We start from the raw sequence: 22,188 nt of genomic DNA on the forward strand, positions 1-22,188 counted from the left end.
ACTTGGGAGCCATATACTGGCTCAGGGAGGCAGAGAAAGCACCTAGCTGACCTTCCTCCTCCACTGATGTTCCCGAAAGAGACCTTTCTCCTACACCATCTCAAACAAAACTCCTCACACTCAGTGTCCCTCCCTTCTACTTCCTGTGCACCCCTCTACCCATCCTTCTGACTTCCTCTCACTCTATGGGTTTTTTCTTACCAACTGGTGGCGTGCCCCACCTCTTGACCTATGGATGACTTTATTTAATCCTGGGGCTGGGTCTCTCACACAGGGCCCCCCCTGCTATCAAACAGAATGCTCACAGGGAAAGTTCCCCTGGGCTGAGCCTGAAGGAAATGAAAAGCCCTACTCCTTTCTCTTTCATGATTTATATCTTCCTTTCAACCAATGATCTGTACAACTGAAAATGCAAAACCCACCATTCTCTGAAAAAGGTAAAACAAAAGCTGCCCCTGGGCCAGGCAGGGGGATCACAGTCAGACAATGAAGCCTGTATAGAATTCATTCTGTCCAACACTGAACAAGGAAACTGTAAGCACTTTTTGCTAGGTCCTCTTTAAAAGGGTTAAAGATGGCTACTAAAAACATTTTCTTTGTCACTCTGTTGGCCCCAGATATTAGAAAACAGTTATAAAATTTAAAGTTATAAGCAGGTTCCAGTTGTTGGAGGTAGCTCAAATGTGTTTAACAACAAAGAACTGATTGGGATGAGACCTTTTGCATAAACTGAAAGCCACCGGGACTTTCTCTGATGATGAGACACAGACTGATAGATTAAAAAAAAAAAAAAAAAAAAAAAAAAAAAAGGTATCTTACCCCCGTCAGAAGAACATCTCCTAGCTGAAAGTTCTGTCTCCAATTGAAAGAAAAGTTGGACCATCTCTAAGTTTGAGAACAAAGATTGCCAGGGTATGGGCAGAAACTAACCCTCCAGGACTGGCCAAACACCACGCCCCCATAATTGTTCAACTAACAAATTCAGCTAGCTCCATCCAGATTAAGCGATAACCAATGACCCAGGAAACAAAAGGGGAAATTGTAGTCCATATTGCCTGGCTTGAAGAGACAGGCATCCTGGTGCCCCGCCAGTCACCCTGGAATGTGCCTCTCCTGCCTGTGAAGAAACCTGGGCTCTGATTTTCATGAGTCTTGTTCTTCCAGAGAAACAGTTGTACACTGTCTTGGATCTGAAAAATGTGTTCTTCAGCCTCTCATAGAGAGAAATGGGTCCACCCATCTATGCTGTAAATGGACAGACCCAGAGGGAGGTTACAACAGGCAATATACCTGGGCCAGGTTGCCCCCAAGGATTTAAAATTTCTCCAACCATATTTGGTGAGACACTAAATGCTGACCTCTTGCCCTTCTGTCAGAAGATTCCAGGGAAATAGATTATAAAAGGGCTGATGATGGACAGATGCCAGAACTGCAGACCTTGGGCTACAGAATGTCAGCCAAGAAAGCCCAACTTTGACCACCAGAGACTGCCTATCTTGTCTAACAGCTGAGTGGAAGCAAAGGGGGCCTATCTCAGAGTAGGATTGCTGCCATCCTTCAGATCCCAACTCCAAAGACCAAGACACAGGTTTGAGAGTTCCTAGGTGCAGCTAGGTATTGCGGTAAATAAGGATCAGGATAAACAAATAGGCCGAATAGATGTTTATTTAGGGAGAAATAACTTACAACCTAGACAGATGAACACCAGGAAATTCAACCTGATCCTCTCCTGTCTGAGTCACGCCAGAAAGACAGTGCCTTCCTGGCCCCCTCCGACCTCCTTCCACAGGTCACTCCGCCCATCGCTCCACCCCCAATGGGCGTGGTCAGTGCCACAGAAGGACTATCTCACTACAGCTAGGTATTGCTGCCTCCGAATACCAGGATTTGTGGAAATAACAAGGCCTTCATAAACCAGAACGAAGGGGGAGCACTAAGCCCCTAATCTAGCCTGAGACTAAACAAAAGGCTTTTGTCTTAGTTTGGGTCTCTATTGCTGTGTAGAGATACCATGACCACAGCAACTCTTATAAAGGAAAACATTTAATTGAGGTAGCAACTTACAGTTCAGAGGTTCAGACCATTGTCATTATTGTGGAGAGCGTGGTGGTGTACAGGCAGACATGGTGCTGAATATGCCTTGATCAGAAAGCAACAGAGCAAAAGAGACCCCACAGATGGCCCCCAACAAGGCCACACCTCTTGATAGTGCCACTCCCTATGAGCCTATGGGGCCAATTACATCCAAACCACCACAGCTTTTGAGGCTTTAAAAGCAGCCCTGACTTGGATTCCATCTCTAGCATTTCCAGATGTCTTAAAGCCTTTTCATCTGTTTGTCCACAAAACAAAAGACATTACAAAAGAGGTTTTAACCCAAACTTAGAGTCATGGAAATGACCCATGACATACTTGTCCAAACTACCAGACTCTGTAGCCACAGGGTGGCCCTCCTGTCTAAGATCTGTGGTGGCTACTGCTAGTATGATGGGAAAAAAGACAAACAGGCAAAAACTTAACTCTAGGTTAAGATCTTATACTCACAGTGGTTGAGGCCGTCCTCTGAGGAACACAGGACAATGGCTGTGCAATGACTATGCGACCCAGTACCAGACCCTACCCCTGGTCCACCCTCAAGTCCAGCCTGAGAAACCCACCACTATCAGTCCTGCTACCCTCTTGCCTGTTGATGACCTGCAGGTGCTCATCCATGACTGTCATGAGATGAAAGATGAAACCAGGTACATGGGATCTGGACAGTTATTTTAACTGGAACAATTTGGGCCCAAGTCCAGAGAGCAGAATTGATCAATCTGACTCAGGTTCTCAGATGGGGAAAATGGAAGTTCACCAACATAAATACAGACAGTTGCTATGGTTTTACTACCACACATGCCCACCATATGCTCAGTGGTGCAGAGGGTTTCTTATTGTAGGGAAAGGATATTGAAAACAAAGAGAAAATATTGGTCTTCCTAGAGGCCACTTGGCTTCCTCTACAAATTGCTGTCTTCCACTGCTGGGCCACTGACCAGGCTACTAATAAACAGCCATAAGACCAGTGGGGTTGATTGATATTCTGATGACATAACCCGACCCAATGCTGCCTGAGACACCACGGTAAAGAAGAAATGGACAGCTCAAGTCCACAGGTTGATGGAGGACACCAGGGAAAGATCATTCTCCCAGAAACAACGGGCAGGACTGTTGGTACCTAACCTTCACCAGGCTTCTCATTTGGATCCACAAAACTGTCTGAGCTGCTCAGACCAAGGTATGTTATACCTAGGCTGGGCAGCCTAACATGAGATGTCTCAGCCAGATGGCAGGTTTGTGATCAAGTGAATCCAAAACAGAGAGCCCTTACACAGGAAGAGGTCCCGGTGAGAGGCTCACACCCTGGTGAACTCTGGGAACCTGACTTCACTGAGATCTCGGGAAGATAAAAGTACTTGTTAGTTTTTAAAGACGCCTTTTCCAGATGGGCAGAAGCATTTCTCACCCTGATGAAACTGCTCAAATAGTAGATAAAACTCTCCTCAAGGAACTGGTGCCCTGATTTAGCCTCTCCCTAGCAATGGGGTCTGCCAATAGCCTGGTTTTTATTGCTAAAATCCTTAATTAACAGCTAATGCTTTAGACATAGGTTGAAAACTTCATTTTTCCTATAGACCTCTGAGTTCCTGGAAGATTAAAAAGAATAAACAGAACATTAAAAGAAACTCTAATATCAGATCCCAGTGAAAGGTGGATAGGCCTCCTTCCTTTGCTTTGCTTTGGCCTGCTGCACCCCCTTATAGGGAGGGATTTGCCCCTCTATGAGATTATGCTTGGAAGATCTCCCTCACTGCTTTCCAGCTTCAGAGACCAGCAGTTGGCAGAACTCTCTAACCATTCCTTCTTAAGTCACCACAGACACCCCAGCCCTTCATAAAGACTACTCACTGGACTATGTGAGAGATCCACTGGTTTCCCCATGTTCTAGTCCAGTGACACTGTCTGGGTCAGGAAGGTAGCCACAGGGGCACTAAACTAGTCTGGAGAGGACCCTAAATGGTGATTCTCTCCACTCCTATGGCTACTAAGGTAGCTGGCATTACATCATGGGTCCACGATACCCAGGTCAAGAAAGTAGAAGCCACGGATGCTGCCAAGTGGATGTCTCTGGACTATGGACCCATTGAAATTAAGGTTTCATTAAGGCCTTGGGCCCTTCCACTCCATGCCCCTCTAACTATTCCTGAGACTTATGTCTGGTATGACTATGAAGTTTTGGTCCAGCCCCCACAGCTCTCAGACCTGCACATGGGAACTGAGGAAGACAGATACAGGGAAGGTATTCTGGTGTGCATGCAGACCAGCAACTGAAGAACCTGCCTGACTCCATTTTGAAGGGAGGACCCATTCTGCTGTATTGTTGAAAATAAGTTTTCATTTACTGTGAGATCTGAGTTACTGTTTTTAAGTCTGTTTCCTGGATCCTGACCTACCCCAATGACCTCGACTTGTGTGAGAATACCTTGACTCTCCCTAGTCACCCTCCCTAATCACATGGTGACCACATGGTGGGATTTTTGGCAGTAGGGAGATTTTCCTGTTTCCTTATTGTCCTATTGTCTGTCTCCTATGAACAAGCTTTGCAATAACTTATGGTTTTACTCCTTAAAAGAGGTCCTCTCGTTATCCCAACTTATGAGGCAGTAACTCAGCTCTTGGGTGCATCCCAGCAAAATCAAGATTGCTCCAAATATGGCCCAAAATTGTGGTGGTGGTCTAATTCTCACTCAATGGGATTAACATTTTCTGGAGGCCCCAGCGAGATTCAAACCACCCACCCAAATTCTAAAGCTGGACCTTCACCGCAGAACTCCAGGGCTGAGGGGCTACTTCAGGAGGTATGTGCCCTGAGATGTTCCAAGGCTCTGAGGCTGTCTTCAGTTTGCAGACTATCACAGTGAACTCTCATGCTGAGAAAAGCAGCCAGCGTTTACAGAGGCCTCCTGGTGAGTGATAGTCTGGTTCTGTTCTGGGGATCCCTATCTGGGATGTGGAGGGGGTTCAATGGGACCCCAGTATTCTCACATCCAGGGCATATAGTGAGACATCATACTGCCCACCTGAGGTTCTTGGTCTGGTCTTATGTCCCATTTGTCTTGTCTTTGTAAGTCTTGTCTTGTTTTTTTATTTCATTTTTGCTCTACTTTTTTTTTTTTCCTTTTGTGTTAATTGGTATATTTTGGACTTGGGGTGACTGAACTGATAGACAGTATGGAAAATAAGACTAGCAAGCCTAACAGCCCTCTAACCCGTGTTCTAAAGAATTTTGATAAACTTTATCCCCTATAGTTAAGGAGGATTATGATTATTCTATCACTAAGCATCACCTATGGACATTCTATGAAACTAAATGGTCCACAATTGGAGACGATTGACCCTCCCAGGGTACTATTATTATCAGATAGCCTGGGCAGTGGTTAATGTTGTCCTCAGTAAGCCTGGCCACCCGGATCATATTGGCTCCATCTTGCCTTGAGCTGAAGCAACTTCCAACCTGCCCCCATGGATGAAGGTCTTTATGGTTCACAACAGGCCAGGTGGCCAAACCCTGATTATTGGCAGATGGACCTTGCCAGGGCCTGTAGCAGATACCCGGGAGCCCCATCTGAAAACCATTCTGCAGGACTCACAGGAGGAAAAATCCTCCTCCATAGAATGATCTTTACCACCTCCCCCTTCTCACCTCAACCCCCACCTTCGCCACCGCATTCTGCACCACCATGGCCTCACTCTGCCCCTTGTCTGCATCTACCCCTTCCCACCCTTGCCTATCCCTCCCCCAGCACGTCCCTGCCTTCCTCTGCCTTTCCCCCTCCCACACCCACCAGGGCATCCCATCCCCAACTCCTCCATTCTGGTTCTGGGGTGGCACTTCCTTCAGTCCTCACTCCCCTACCGTCCTTTCCTGAAAATCTCCATCTGTCTGTGCCTTTCTCCATCACAACTGGAAGAGCCAGAATTCCCCTTTCTCCACTAGTCCAGATTCCTTAATTTCTCTAATTGATCCTATCCCTTTCAATCATCTCTCCACGTAGGGCGACTGTCAGTAGATTCTCTGTACCCTCTTCATTACCCACGAAGAGGAAGTTTCTCATGAAAGCAACTGGAGCGCTTCCCAGAATAGCTTCAATGGCTAATGACCAGAGGGTGGAGGTGATTGACTGTATTCTGCCAAGATGGAGACCCCACTGGGACTACAACACAGAGAGAGGTAGGAGGTCATTCAGTGAATACCACCAGATTCTTCTAGAAGTGATTAACTGGGCAGCCAGAAAGCCCCTAACCTATCTAAGGTCACAGATGTGAAACAGGGCTCAGATGAATCACCTTCATCTTTCCTGGAGCACCTTCTGAACGCCTATCAGTTATACACACCTATAGACTCAGAGGATCTGGAAAATCTCAAGTGGATTAACCTGGCCTTTGTTACTCAGTTGGCCCCTGACATAGGTAGAAAGACACAAAAGACAGGATTTGCAGGGAAAAATAAATCAGAACTATTAGAGATAGCCCAGAAGGTGTTTGATGGCAGACAGCCACTTTTTATTCTGCCCATGCATACCATGATAAAATGAGGAGACCTTTACCAAAGCGTCTTTCATTAATTAACAAGTTAACTGTATTAACTCAGGTCCTCTGTCTGTTCAACACAACAGGTAGAGCAAGATAGACCCAGAGGGACCACAGGTCAGGGAATTCATTGGGGCAGAGCAAGGGGAATGTCTGGGGTCCACAACAGTCTCAGTATTGGTACACTTCTGAGCTTGGGTGACCTGTCCTGTGTTGATTGGTCAACTGGTGGCTATGGCTTATAGGCCCTCCCAGGGCAGTTGCTATGCTCTGTATACCGCTGTTCCAGAGCCCACCAGCTAACTTCTGATTGGTTCCTTGCCACATGGAGGGTATCTGGCTTCCTAGTGACTGGGGCAAGGTCAGGAAAGGTTGGAAGCTCAGCACATTTTGCTGAGTCAGAGGCCTACATCTTACTGGGTCTCTTCTGCAGCCTGTTATGGCTGCTAAAGCAGGGGGCTGGGCGAGGATCTGGACTCTTCCGTAATAAAGGTTCATCCTGAGAGAGGCTGAGTGCTACACTGAGATCCTGAACATCCAGTATTATCACTGGCCAGCTAATAAAAAGTCTCTATTAGGCTGAACAGTATTCCGCGGTGCATTTGTACCTCATTTCCATTACCCATCCCTCAGTCATAGGACATTCAGGGTGTCTCCATTTCCTAGCTATTGTGAACAGAGCTGCAATGGACATGGCCAAGCGAGCATTTGTGAAGTAGGATGTCACTTCCTTTGGGCAGATGCCAAGGAGTGATATAGCTGAGTCACATGGTAGTTTACTTTAACTCTTGGAGAATTCTTCCCAGTGATTTCCACAGTAGCTGTACCAGTTTGCTATCCCACCACCGGTGAGTGGAGGTTCCCTTTTGCCACACCCCTTCAGCATTCGGCATTTGTTCAGTTGCTCTGTTCATCTCTGCTATTCTGATTGGTGTAAGATAAAATCTCAAAGATGTTTTGATTTGCATGTCCCTAATTACTCGAGATTTTTAATAGGTTTTCTGTCCCTCCCTCCCCATAAGTTTCTCTGCCGACACAGATCAAGCTGAATTTTAAAAGTATAGCAACAGGTATATTGAGCAAAGTAACTCCCAGGCCGTTTCTCCAGTCTCAAAGATATCATTCAGGAAAGGCATGCACTTGAGCCAGGGCAGGTAAGTTTTATAGACTGTGGGTGAGGGGTGATGACATGTCTGCCACAAGTTGTGTTTATGCCTAAGTGTGAATGCCTGCCCTTGATTTTTTTTTTTCTGTAAAATTGTATTAGTTGCTTTTCTGTTTTTTTCTTTTTCTGTCTCCATGGCAGGAAGGGCAGTCTTCTGGAAGCAAAGCCTTGCATCTGACCAGGAACAGGGCATTAGAGCTTTCACATGTTCCCTGGAGCAGGAGATAAATAGATACCCAGGCAGCTTTGGGAGGCGCCACTGTCCTTCAGTCACCTTCTTACTACAGCGTTTGTCTATAATGAAGTGTACTTTTTTTCTGTTCTCTTTCTTCTTTTCTTCCTCTCCCTCCTTCTCTCCCCCCCCCCTTTTTTTTCTCATCTCCTCTCTCCCTTCTCCCCCATCTCCCTGCCCCCTCCTGTTTTTTCTTCTCTTCCGTTTCCTCATCTCTCCTCCCCCCTTCCAGTTTCTGGTCTCAAGCCATCCTCAGCCTACTGAGTAGCTGGCATCCCAGGCACCATGCCCACAGCAGGCTGGCTTTTACCACGATATTTGCCACCCAGAGATACTTTGTATCCCTGGCCACTCAGCTCGGAGCAGGTAAACCCCGCCCAGCAGACCTGGGAGTGTACATTCATCTGGCTCTCAGGGGAAGCTCTGCTGAGGATATAACTCCTGCTATTAGGTGGTGATGATCTCAGTTCCCCAAGCAACATGGTAAACAACAAAAAAGAATTAGGGGCTTTTCCCTGCCAGGGGATTCTCACTGGCTCGAAGAGTTTGCATGTTTGGGCTAGAGCGATTGGTTACAGAACCTGTGCTGGCCAGGAACATTAAACCCTGGGCTTGAAACCCGTTCTGAGGGGTGACTGGGTTCCATCTTTAGAGTGCTGGGCTCTACTGAAGCACCAGGAAGGTCTGCCCTCTCCACTTAGTAAGTTTGCCTTCCATGTACTAAATGGCTGCTATGCTAGATAATCTCTCTCTCTCTCTCTCTCTCTCTCTCTCTCTCTCTCTCTCTCTCTCTCTCTCTCTTCCCTCTCTCCCCCTCTCCTTCCCCCCTCTACCTCTCTTCCCCCCCATAAGGTTGCTGTTTTATCTGCAGCACAATGGCTGACCTAAGCTGCCGCCTCCTTGCTATTGAGGCCTGGGCCCAGGCAAACCTTTGGGTCCTTCTGCTGCTGCCTCCTCCATTGCTACCTCAGCTGCCTCCACATCAGGCCAAATGTTTTTTAATTAAGTCTCGATCGTTCTATTTTACCAATAAAGACTCGGGAGCCAGACGCAGGGGTGAAAAACCTGCTAGCAGAGGTAAAGAAAGCATCCAGCTGCTTCCTCCTTCGAATCCCAGATAGAGCTTTCTCTTACATTGTCTCAAACAACCCTCCCCTCCAACCGGATGTCCCTCCCTTCTACTTCCTGTGCATCTCTCTATCCATCCTTCTGACTTGCTCCCATTCTGTGTGGCTTTCTCTGTCAACTGGTTGCCTGCTCCATCTGTCGACCTATGGTTGATTTTATTTAATCTTGGTCACAATATTCCAGTTGAAAACTCTTGGATTAAAGGTGGGTGCTTAGGGCTGAACCAGTAGAAGCAGGTTCCTCCAGTAAGCGACACAATCTTGGGGTTCACAGTGAGATCAAATATCCCACAACACAAGGTCTCATTATGTAGCCCAGACTTTCCTGAGCCTTTACATCTGTGCTGGATAGTTTTTCGCACCTTGATACAAGCCTAAAGTCATCTGAGAGGAGGGAATCTCAGTAAAAAATGCTTCCATGAGGTCAGGCTATAGGTAATCCTGTAGGGTTGATGTGGGAGGGACCAGCTTGTTGTGGACAGGACTGCCCCTGAGCTGGTGGTCCTGGGTGCTCGGAGAAAACAGACTGAGTAAGCCATTGAGCAGTGCTCCCCCATGGCCTCTCCATCAGCTCCAGGCTCCCGGCTGCTTGAGTGAAATTAACCCCCCCCCCATGTTGCTTTTGGTCTGGGGTTTCATCACAGCAATGGTGACCCTAATACAACATCTTCCTGCCTCTGCTTCCAACTGTATCATGCCACCCTCTTGGCTAGCTTCCTTTTTCAAAGTCCTAGGCAAAGCCTTGATGTCCCCTTAGGAGTCCTTGTGCCAAGGGTTGCAGGCTTCTTTTTGAAGTGGATTTTCTTATGAGTTTGACCTATAGAAATGTTGTTTTCTTTTTAATGCTACTGATGGAACTCAACCTCACACAAGCTGTTGTGGTGTTCAAATCCACCAGGAAAAGCCAAGACTTAGACTCAATTAGAATTTAGATTAAATGAGTTTATTCTTACTGCTGGCAGAAGGATGACAGCCTTAGAGCCAGAGCATGCTGTGAGGAAGGGAGCTAAAGGGAGGGAGGAAGGGGACTAAAGGGAGGGTTTATAAAGGTGGGTATCAAATGCGTCCATTACAATTATTTACAGAATCCATGGCTGGGCAAGAAAATTGTTTCCCCCCTCAGCTGTTTCTCTATCCCATCGTATAGTAATAAAAAGATCACTTCATCCAAGTCCCACAGTGACTTTTTTCTGTAAAGTTTACAAAAGCAGAAACAAGTGGTTAAATACCTCACAGCAGGAAGGCCATTACCCTATTCTTATCTCACCTGCAGGCCACACGGATCTCACAGGCATTCCAGGGCAAAGGTCAATGCCCTTAAGGGATGCCTGGTACCATATTGTTTCTTTAGCCATCACAGGAGAGTTATGTGCAAATTATTACACGGTCTGAACACTGTGTGGGGGGGTGTCACTAATTGACTGGGTTAGAGCAGCCAGCAACACAGAGCCATCAGGTTAGGGCTGGCTGTCACATGACCACCAGGTCAGGCAGGTATCTCGGAGTCATGCACCCAGCCCCTCACTGCAGGATTCAGTTCAGGGGATTTCCACTAAGACATTCCCCAGTCCAGGTTGAAGACTTAAAAAGTTTATTATTTATTTATTTATTCATTCATTTAGTGTATGTGCACACTTGTTTTTGTTTTATATTGATCCTGGTTTTAAATTTAAGAACCTGTTTATGAACTCACAGAGGCTATGGCCAGCATGCACAAGACCTACATAGGTTCAAGCCAGCTATGGTTCTGGCACTGAGAGGGAGAGATGTGGACACAGGCTCCCAGCCCTATCCAAAAATGTTGGAAAACCCTACCCCTAAGGCCACTTTCAGTAACCTAGCAACAACAGGATGTAGCAGCAGCAGCAGCCAAGACACAACACATTTCCACTGTCACCAGGAGTTGCATATCTGCCCTATGTGTGTGCCCTGTATTCCCTTATAAAAAGCAAGCGCCTTCTCTTCCTGTCTCTTACCCTTCCACCCTCACTCAGAGGCAGTTTCTGCCCCACCCCTACCCCCCTCACCCTGTCCCTGCCCCTGTAAACCCCTGGAGTGAGATCCATTGATCCATGTGGCTGGAATACCATGGCCTGGACCCAACAAAGGTACCCTTCAGTCACTAACATCATAACAAAGACGCTATCTGCAATCTATATCTGCAGACAAAGGGAAAGTCGGTTTTCTACAGTGAAAAGTTACTGGGTGCATGGTTACACTCCAGGGCTCCAGGGCAGGCCCTGTGCCCAACAGTAGTGGGCCAACACAAAACAAAGTATGGCTTTCTTGTGGGCTTTTGTTTTGTTTTGTCGTGCTTTGTCTTAATTAGTTTTTGTCTGTTTTGACTTTTGTAATTTTTTTTTCCTTAAGAGAGAGAAAGAACATAAAATTGGGTGGTAGAGAGGTGGGGATGTGTTAGGCCCAGAAGAAACTTAAGGCAAATGGCTAACTGGGATGTCTATTAGCATATCAAAGTGGACACTGGCTGCCAGGTTCTCCCAGCAAATCCCCGCGTTGCAAACACCTGTGGCAGAGTCCTTCTCCCCTCAGCGCTTCCACCCTGCCCCTTCATTCCCCTTCTCTTCACTCAGCTTCCCCACCCATCCAACTTCATCCGTTTCGGCCACTCGCTGGCTGTCTTCGCCCTCTCTTGACCCCCATTTCTTGGCCTCTTGGTTCCTCTCTTGGTCTTCTCTTTGCCTTCTTGGCTCTCTGCTCTTGACTCTTGGTCTCTTGTCCTGTTAAACCTGAGAACCTTGAGGAGAAAAGACCGAATCCACGACTGTGCAATTAAAGCAAGCTGTATTTTGGGGCGCACTCAGGATTGGTCAGCCAGCCATTGTTGTGCTCAAATTCTGAACCCCCAAATCACCAAGAGACACATTCCGATGCAAAAAGCGCAGTCTTTTATTATTAACAAGTTAACTGTCTTAACTCGGGCCCTTTGTCTGTTCATCACGGTGGATGGAATGAGAAGGACCCAGAGAAACCATGAGGCAGGGAAATTATTAGGGTGTGCAAGAGGAGTGTGTATTTAATCTTTGTGCCCAGAGTCTAGACCCCTCAAAGACCAAGAGACCAGATCCAATGCAAAAGCAAAGAATCTTTTTAATTTGGAGTTACAGCCAGGTCTCTCCTCCAGCTCATAGGCAGAGCAATTGAAACCTCAAGCTGCAGTGGGCAAGGCATTTATTAGGGGTAAAGCTGGTACGGGGGTGGGGGGTGGGGAGGAGGAGGAGACTGGGAGTCTGCAAGTCTCAGGATTGGTGGACCTCCGGACTGGGGTACCTGTCCTAAGTTAATTGTTAACTACAGTGGTGGGAAACTTGCTACATCTGGTGGCGGTTGCTATGGTTACTGCATTTCATCCTTATTAGTAGAGCCCACTCAGAACCTGCCAGCCTAGCCTCTGATTGGTTCTTTACTATATGGGGGATATATTGTGGGTATTTCAGTAACTAGGGCAAAGTCAGGGGTGCAGCACATCCTGCTGAGTTAGAGGCCTACATCCTGTGGGGTCTTTTCTACAGCCTGTTATAGCTACAGAGTTGTCAAAGCAAGGGCCTGGATGAGGGCCTGGGCCCTTCAAATTTGCTTTATAGCCTTTGAGTTTTTATAAGTTCCATTGAAAAAATACTTTATCTTTAGTTATCCTTAATTTCTCTAGTCCTTTTATCAAATCTGTGCAGGTTGTAGTAGCAGATAAATGAGTATGAATCCTTTCTCCACCACCTACTGTCAATGTGACTTCACCTCTCTGTTTTCAATTCCCAATTCAGAACATGCTGCCAGCATCATGAGGGGGTTTGAAAAGCATCATAGGCTACTTTGTATTGCTATAAGAAAATACCTGAATCTGGGTAACTTGTAAAAAATGTATTTGATATATAATTCTGGTGACTGGAGGATCTAAAGTATATGACTATTGTGTTCTGGTCTTCCTGGGTATGTTACCAGGTGGTAGAGAACTTCAAAGAAAACTGGCCATGTGTGGAAGGAGGTTGTAATGTGGTCACATGAACCAAACATGTAATGTCAGTCTGGACTACATGAAACCTTGTCCTAAAGCTAACTAAATTAATTAGTTAAATAAACAGACATATTAATAGCTTTCTTTTGAATATTTTTTGGGTTGTTTGCTTGTTTTTAGAGGTGTCTTTAGACCAGAATGACCTGACATTGAGGAAGGCAGAGGAGACAGTTTACCTTGAAGCCTATTTGGTTTTGTGTTATGCACACACCCCCCTCTTCAAACCTAACAGCCTCAGAGTTCTCAACCCCCAACTGCATCAGGCTATACCACTCCATTTCTGAACAGAGGCATTAGTTTCTACCCCTGTAGCAACCAAATTACTACTTCAAGTGTAGTCTCAACTTATCCAGGTGGGGAGACTAGAAGAGCCAATATAGCCCTTACTGGCTTTTGGGTACATGTATATTAAGGCAAAATAATGTCCTCTAGTAACTTTTTTGGGAGAACCTCTATTTACCATCTGTGCTTATGCATTACTGGATATGCAGATGATTAAAATCAGAATCATTAAGGGAAGGGACATGCACAGTAGAAAACTGAATTTGCAACCTAATCTATCAATCTAAAGATGACCATCACTGTTGCCCTTAGTAACCAGTCCCTCATTCCTGTAGAAGCCATAAAAAAGGACCTAGGCTGTAGCCTGGTGCCCTTGAGTGCTCAATTCAGGGTCTCGTATGTAGAAGCCAAGGTATAAGTTCTTGTTAAACACCCTGGCTGATCTGGTATTTGCTAAATATTACACAGTGTGTTTCTAACATTTAAATTGAAAACAATTTTAATTAAAATATACCTTACTTTCCCCATTCCTGTGCTCCCTCTAACTTCTCCTATGTTCCCTCCTCACTGCCTCTTAAATCAATAGCCTCTTTTTTTAATTATCATTGTTACATATATTTGTCTAATGCATAAATATGTAGCTACAACCTGCTGAAATTAGTGTGGCTTATGTGTGTGGTTTCAGGACTGACCCCTTTTATTTGAGTAGCCAGCTAGGAGGATCATCCCTGGGAAAGACGTGCTCTCCCTCTGTTCACTAACAGTCATTAGTTTCCTGTAGCTCTTTGCATAGGGCAAGGCCCCTGTGATAGTTCTCCTTCTGAGTTAGCATGTCTATTGATGTTGTCATTGCTTAAGCCTTGTTTAGCAGTCATACTTTTAAGGTATGATTGGTGAAGCTTCCCTATCACTTTTAGGACACACAGTTTTCAGCAGACTTCTCCTCATCTTCCTCCTCCTTCTTCTGCAGGGAATCTCTGTGTAATAACTAACTCTAGTTGTCCTAGAACTCTCTCTGTAGATCAGGCTGGCCTTGAACTCACAGAGATCTACCTGCCTCTGCCTCCTGAGTGCTGAAATTAAAGGTGTGTGTCACCACCTCCTGGCCAGAGCAGTATATATTTTTTTGTTTTGTTTTTAACAACAAGCATTACGTGTCTTAATTGCTCTATGGATGAGTTTCTTCAATGCTGCCAGGGAATGATTGAACCAAATCTGATATTGGGGCCTGTGGGAGGCCTCCTGTGGCACTTCCTGTCCATTATTGATCTGCGTTCATTAGTCAGTGCTGGCCTTAGCTATACCTTCTTCACACTCCAGAGGGCTGGAGCCTTCTATTTGGGTTATCTCTAAGAAAAACATTGTTTCTAGGAATGGCTTGCCTCCAATCTCTTTTCAGATGACCTTGCTTAATATAATTAAAACATTTGACATTTTGATTTTTCTTAAAGTTTTTAGAAATCACTTCTCCTATCAAAGTAGCACCATAAGTGTTAGACCCAGTATCAGCTGTATTTCTAATCCATTCATCTACTGGTGCTGATATTGACTTTAAGAGCCTAACTACCCTTTTGCATTCTGAAATAACATTTTCAAAAGCCAAAGATTCAATTAATATTCCTCTAATTTCTGGATCTGATATTATATTTATAGCTGAAGTCAATCTTTGCAAAAAATTGGTGAAGGCTTCTTTTGGGCCTTATATAATTTTAGTAAATGACTCAGACCTCTTTCCTGATTCTTCAACCTTGTCTCAAGCATTCACTGAGAAGCTGTTTTGGGGAAATTTTAATATCTTTAACCCTACTTCATTATTCAGTGGCCCTAGCTTCCTCTTTCCATCACATTTTCCATTGTAACTGAGGATCAGCTTCCAATATTGCTGTAACTAAATCTTTCCTGTCTTGGAGAATAATTCTATACTGAGTTGCCCATAAATTTAACATTTGTTTCACATAGGGTAAATCCACCTCATATGAACTGACCACTTCCTTAAATTTCCTCAAACTTAATATTTCTATAGGATTCCATTTAACTTCAGCATAATGTCAGTGGTGCTTATTGTCTGCTGGTCATTCCTGTACAGTAACTAGATAAGCTAAATTTGGTTTTCTAATAACTTTGGGCTGCCCCTCTTCAGTTTCATTATACAGTGGTGTGGTGGGTTCTTGTCTAAATTCCTCTGTGTCTGTTTTTCTCACTTTCATTAGTTGGTCTTCCTAAGGCTTCTATCTTATTAATAGTAAGTTGATGGGAAATGTATATATGTTTCTCCATACTGGTTAATGAATAAAGCACTGTTGGCCAATAGAAAAGAAAGATAGGCGGGACTAGGAGACAAGGAGGAAAGAGGAAGTAGTAAGGAGGAGTCAACATGGAGAGTCTGGAGAGAACAGACCTGCCTTCCTCCATTCTCAGTAAGAGTACATAGAAATGGGTTAATACTTAAGACAGAGCTAGCCGATAAGAAACAAGTAACTGGCCTACAGCATTATATCAAATACAGAGTCTCTGTGCATTTTTTGGGGCTGGCGTGGCAGCCGGACAAGACTGACGGCGGAAGGACTCTTTACAGTAAGTCTTTCTAAGGCTTGCATATTTGGCACAGTTATCAAATCACTTTTTAAGGATAAAATATGAATCACCAAACTGTAGTAATTATAATAGGCATTGTGTCAATCCCAGCTAAGTCAATTATCCCTTCATCTATTTTTTTTCCCATTTTCAAGATACCCACAAGATACCACAAGGCACTATGTAGAGTCCCAACTCCCTGCATTGTGATATTTCCCATTCTTACTGTGGAAAGGATTTTTCTTTGGACTCTAGGTATCTTACCAAATCTGCTGTGACGTCTGCAGTGGCAGGGCTGTGAGGCACTCGGGGCTAGGGTGCAGACACAAGGGGACCTTGATGGGAAAAGCTGCCCAAGGCGTGGCTGCAGGTGATGGGGAGAATTGGTGGCTCCAGAAGCCTATTGCAATCTTGTGCCATGTGTTGGATGCCAAATATTTTCATCTTAGTTGTTTTATTTCCCAACAAAGACTCGGGAGTCAGATGCTGGGGTGAAAACCTGCTAGGTCAGAGAAGCTGAGAAGCAATCAGCTGACCTTTCTTGTTGGCTGGAGACCCAGGAACAGAAGCGTCTCTCCACTTGTCCCAAACCCAAAGGCCCATGGATCTCTAAGCCCCTCCCTTCTGCTTCCTGTGACTCTCTCCCCCAGGTCTTCCATACGCTTGTGTCTAATTCTTGTCAGCTTGTCGCTGCCTCTGACCCCTGATCCAAGGCTAAACTATTTCTCCCGAGGGGACCAGGAGATAAGTATTTATTTGTAGAAAGTGGTGTTGAATCAGAGCACGCCTTCCTGTTCACAATGATAAGAAAAGGTTTCTTTCTTTAAAAATTTTTATTTTTTAATTTTACATACCAACCCTAGTTCCCCCTCTTCCCTTCTCCCGTCTGTCTCCCTCTTCACATCCTCCATCTACTCCTCAGAGGGGGGTAAGGATTTCCTTGGGGAGTTAACAAAGTCTGGCATACCATGAGGCAAGACCAAAACCCTCCTTCTGTAGCAAGGCTGAGCCAAGTATCCTACCATAGGAAATGGACTCCAAAAAGCCTGGAACTCCAAATCCTCTTCCTCAGTGTCCTGGGCACTGGGATTATAGGTATACACCACCAGTAATCTGAAGGTTAGGATAGAAACATACAGCTCTCAGGGAGGGATACCATTCAACTCATAGCAGTCAACAACCAAGCATGCCAGTGAACCAAGCAGCACAGAGAGATGACGACTCCACATCACGTCTGTTGCAGATGTTAGATGCCATCCAAGCTTTAGGAACTAAGAGAAAGCCCAAGCAAAAGGACAGAAATTCCCTTTTGGACTGAGGTGAAGCCCATGTCTGTCTAAAGAGGGGGTTTGAACAAACCATGAAGCAGGGACAGGGCACAAGTGCCATGCCGTGCCAACAGCAACACTTCTGCTACATTCTGCTTCTCTACCATGGAAACTTCCTGTTGTGCTGAAACCAGCATATGTAATTTTCTTTAAGCCAGCAGATCTAAAATTTATTTTTGTCTCCAGCCCAATTAGGAGAAAATTGGGATTCCACCTGCTCCCACTTCCCAGTGGAAGACAGTTAGGTGATAAAAATGGAATGATGTCCTAAAGGCATCTGAAAAGCTGGGGGATTGCGGGTACATCTGTTTTGACTCCTGTTCCATGCAATGCACACATAGCTTAAAGCCTATTTATTGAACAATTATAGGTGAAACAACACTGCCGACACAAATGTGTTATTAAACACTGGGGCTTGCCAAACAGCCCGCAGCAGGCGAACTTGAAGCCAAGCTTGTAACATGAGCTGAGCAAGAAGAACAGTAGTGGGAAGCTATGGTCATGTCAAGATAACATAAAGACAGAATGGCCTCCCAGGACCTTCGAGAAACTTCCTTGTCAGCAACTCTGTAGTGTGGTCCTGCCTTTGGTTAAGTGTCCTGGTAGGACATGCATTACACAGTCAACTTTCCTCTTTAAAACTTTTTGAGTATATATTTTTTAAAAATTAAATTTTTTCAGCCTGATCAGTTTCTCCTCCCTCCCTCCTTACCTCCAGCCCCTCCCCCAACCTCCCCTCTTGCGTGCATCCCCCCCCCCCCATTTGCCTTCCTTTCTCTTTAGAAAAAGCCAGCCCTCCCATGTATACTAAGCCAGTGGTGGCATATCAAGTTGCAGTGAGACTAGGCACCTCCCCTCTATTAATGCCACATGATGCAACACAGCAGAAACCTCACAAGAGAGTAAGAAGCAGCTCCTTCTCCCACTGTTAGGAGTCCCACAAGAAGATCAAGCTACATAACTGTAACATATGAGCAGAGGGCCTGGGTCAGTCCCACGCAAACTCTGACTGGTGGTTCAGTCTCTGTGAGCTCCTGTGAGCCCAGGTTAGTTGATTCTGTGGGTTTCTTTGTGATGTCCTTGGCCCCTCTGGCTCCCACATTTCTCCCTCCCCCTTTTCCACAGAATCCCCCAGTCTGCCTAATGTTTGGCTGTGAGTCTTTACATTTGTTTCCATCAGTTGCTGGGTGAAGCCTCTCAGATGACAATTAGGCTAGGCAACTATCATTGAGTATAGCAAGAACAATTTTAGGAATCATTTCATTGACTTTTTAAAAATTGCTAGTCATGTTTGGTTCTATCCTAGGTCTCAGGGATGTATAGACCCTGGGTCCTGGCCCTCCAGGCAGTGTCAGGGGTGGGCTCCCTCTCACGGTATGGGTCTCAAGCTGGACCAGTCATGGTTGGCCCCTCCCATAATTTCTGTACCACCTTTGTCCCAGCAGGCAGGGCAAATTGTAGATCCAAGGTTATGTGGCTGGGTTGGGCTCCCAATCCCTCCACTGGAAGTCTTGCCTGGTTACAGGAGATGGTCAGTTCAGGCTACATACCCTCCATTGCTAGGAGCCTTAGCTAGGGTCACCTTATAGATTCCTGGGAGTTTCCATTGCTCTGGGTTCCTAGCTCATCCTAGAGATGCTCCTGATTCCAGTTGTCTTTCCAAGTGCTCTCTCCCTCCATCCTCCCTGACCTGATCCCTTGTATCCCCATCCTCCCCATCCAGACCCATCCCCTTCCACCTGTGATGCCTATTCTATCTCCCCTTCACAGTGAGATTCATGTGTCCCCACCTTGAACCCTCCTTGTTACTTAGCTTCTTTGGGTCTGCAGATTGTAACATGGTTACCCTTTACTTTATGGCTAATATACACTTATAAGTGAGTACATGCCATGTTTGTCTTTCTAGGTTTGGATTACCTCACTCAGGATGATCTTTGCTAGTTCCATCCATTTGACTGCAGATTTGTTGATGTCATTGTTTTTCACAGCTGAATAATGAGTACTACATTGTATAAATGTACCACAGTTTCTTTATCCATTCTTTGGTTGATGGTCATCTAGGTTGTTTCTAGTTTCTTGCTATTATGAATGAAGGTGCTATAAACATAGTTGAAAGTGTCCTTGTGGTATAGTGTAGCATCCTTTGGGTACATGCCCAGGAGTGGTATAGCTGGGTCTTGAGGTAGGTAAACTCTCAATTTTCTGAGAAACCACCATATTGATTTCCAAAGCAGTGGTATAAATTTGCACCCTCACCGGTGCTGGAGGGGCGTTCCTCTTGTTCCACATCTTCGCCAGCAGGAGCTGTTACTTGTGTTTTTAATCTTAGCTGTTCTGACAGGTGTAAGACAGAATCTCAGGGTCATTTTAATTTTCATTTCCCTGATGGTTAAGGATGTTGCGTATTTATTTAAGTGCTTCTTGGCCACGTGAGATTCTTCTGTTGAGAATTCTCTGTTTAGATATGTACCCCATTTTTAAATTGGATTATTTAGTTTCTTGAGGTTTTTTTTTTTGTTTGTTTGTTTTGTTTTTATATAATTTGGAAATCAGTCCTCTGTCAGATGTGGGGTTGGTGAAGATCTTTCCCATTTTGTAGGCTGCCATTTTGTCCCATTGATAGCGTCGTTTGTCTTACAGAAACTTTTCAGTTTCATGAGGTCCTGTTTATTAATTATGATTTTAGTTCCTGGGCTACTGGTGTTATATTCAGGAAATTGTCTCCTGTGAAAATGCATTCAAGGCTATTCCCTGCTTTCTCTTCTATCAGGTTCAATGTGTCTGGTTTTATGTTGAGGTCTTTAATCCACTTAATCCACTTGGACTTGAGTTTTGTGCAGAGTGATAGGTATGTATCTATTTGCATTCTTCTACCTGCTGACATCCAGTTAGATCAATGCCACTTAGACCAATACTGCTTGTTTAAGGTTGTTTTTTTTTTTTTTCTGTCGTACATTTCTGGCTTCTTTTGAAAAATCAGGTATCCATAGTAATGTGGATTAATGTCTGGGTCTTTGATTCAGTTCCATTGATCAATCTGTCTGTTTTAATGTCAATACCATGCAATTTTTATTGCTATTGCTCTGTAGTATAGTTTGAAATCAGGGATGGTGATACCTCTGGAAGTTCTTTTATTGTATAGGACTATATTAGCTATCCTGGATTTTTTGTTCTTTTAGATGAAATTGGTATTGTCCTTTCAAGGTCTGTGAAGAATTGTGTTGGCATTTTGATGGGGGATTGCATTTAGTCTGTAGATTGCTTTTGGTTAGATGGGCATTTTTACTATGTTAATCGTCCAAAGGGCATGGGGGAATCTTTCCATCTTCTGGTATCTTCTTCAGTTCCTTTCTTCAAAGACTTGAAGTTCTTGCCATACAGGTCTTTCATTTCCTTGGTTAGAGTTATCCCAAGATATTTTATACTATTTGTGGCTGTTGTGATGGATATTGTTTCCCTAATTTCTTTCTCATTTCTTTTATCATATGCATATAGGAGGGCTACTGATTTTTTTCTTTTAGTTTATTTTGTATCCAGCCACTTCACTGAATGTGTTTATCAGCTGTAGGAGTTCTCTGGTAGAACTTTTGGGGTTGCTTATCTCATCATATCATCTGTAAGCAATAATACTTTTACTTCTTCCTTTCCAATTTATATCCCCTTGACCTTCTTTAGTTGTCTTATTGCTCTAGCTAAAATTTCAGATACTATGTTGAATAGGAATGTAGAGAGTAGATAGCCTTATCTTGTTCCTGATTTTAGTGGAATTGCTTTAAGTTTCCCTCTATTTAATTTAATGTTGGCTATTTGCTTGCTGTATATTGGTTCAGGTATGTGTATCCCTGATGTCTCCAACACTTTTATCATGGAGGAGTGTTTGATTTTGTCAAAGGCTTTTTCAGCATCTAATGAGATGATCATGTGGGGTTTTTTTCTTTCAGTTTGTTTCTATGGTGGATAACATTAACAGATTTTTGTTTGTTGAACCATCCCTCTGTCTCAGGAATGAAGCCTACTTGATCATGGTAGGTGAATTCTTTCTTTCTTTCTTTTTTTCTTTTATGTGTTCTTGGATTTGCTTTGCAAATATTTTATTGAGTATTTTTTCATGGATATTCATGAGGGAAATTGGTCTGTAATACTCTTTGTGTGGTTTGGGTATCAGGGTAACTGTGGCCCCATGAAATAAACTTGGAATGTTCTTTTATGTTTCAGTTTTGTGAAACAATTGAGGATTATTGGTATTAACTCTTATTTGAAAATTTGGTAGAATTCTTCACTAAAATTATCTGGCCCTGGACTGTTTTTGGTTGGGAGACCTAATGATAAGTAATCATTAGGTCTTCCTTAGGAGTTATCAGTCTATTTAAATTATTTATCTGATCTTAATTTGACTTGGGTAAGTAGTATATGTCATGAAATTTGTCCTTTTCTTTTAGGTTTTCCAGTTTTGTGGAGTACAGTTTTTTGAATTACAGCCTAATGATTCTTTGGATTTCCTTGGTGTCTATCATTGTGACCCTGTTTTTGTTTCTGATTTTGTTTATTTGGATATTCTCTCTTTGCCTTTTAGTTAGTTTGCATAAGGGTTTCTTCATCTTGTTGATTTTCTTAAAGAACCAACTCTGTTTCATTGATTCTTTGATTCTATTATTATTATTTTTAATTTCAGCCCTCGGCTTGATTTTTTCTGCCTTCTACTCCTCTTGGGTGAGTTTGCTTCTTTTTGTTCTAGAGCTTTCAGGTGTGCTGTTGGGTCACTAGTATGAGATCTTTCTAATTTCTTTATGAAGTTTCCTCTTAGCACAGCTTTCATTGTGTCC

The sequence above is a fragment of the Phodopus roborovskii genome, unplaced genomic scaffold (assembly GCF_943737965.1).
Source record: "Phodopus roborovskii unplaced genomic scaffold, PHOROB, whole genome shotgun sequence".
In the NCBI taxonomy this organism is placed as follows: domain Eukaryota; kingdom Metazoa; phylum Chordata; class Mammalia; order Rodentia; family Cricetidae; genus Phodopus; species Phodopus roborovskii.